Source organism: Octopus bimaculoides, chromosome 9 (assembly GCF_001194135.2).
Source record: "Octopus bimaculoides isolate UCB-OBI-ISO-001 chromosome 9, ASM119413v2, whole genome shotgun sequence".
Lineage (NCBI taxonomy): Eukaryota > Metazoa > Mollusca > Cephalopoda > Octopoda > Octopodidae > Octopus > Octopus bimaculoides.
Window position 1 is genome coordinate 84,497,746 of NC_068989.1, and position 271 is coordinate 84,498,016.

A 271-nucleotide genomic window follows, 5' to 3' on the forward strand; every position below is an offset into this window, starting at 1 on the left:
TATATATTCATGCATAACTGATTTGAAGTTCAGTATTGTTGACATCTTGAGCCAGCTGTGATTTCATATTACACTCACATTAAATCAGTTGTGAACTTCCATTCATACTTTGAGCTTGTGTTGAATAAATGCAAATTGTCCTTATAGAAACCTATGGTATTGGACAAATAACACAATTCTGTTAAAACAGAGTTATTTATCTACTCTTCAGGTGTTGAATATTCACCCTTTCAGTTTATTATTAATGTGTGTGTGTATAACCGTTTTTCCA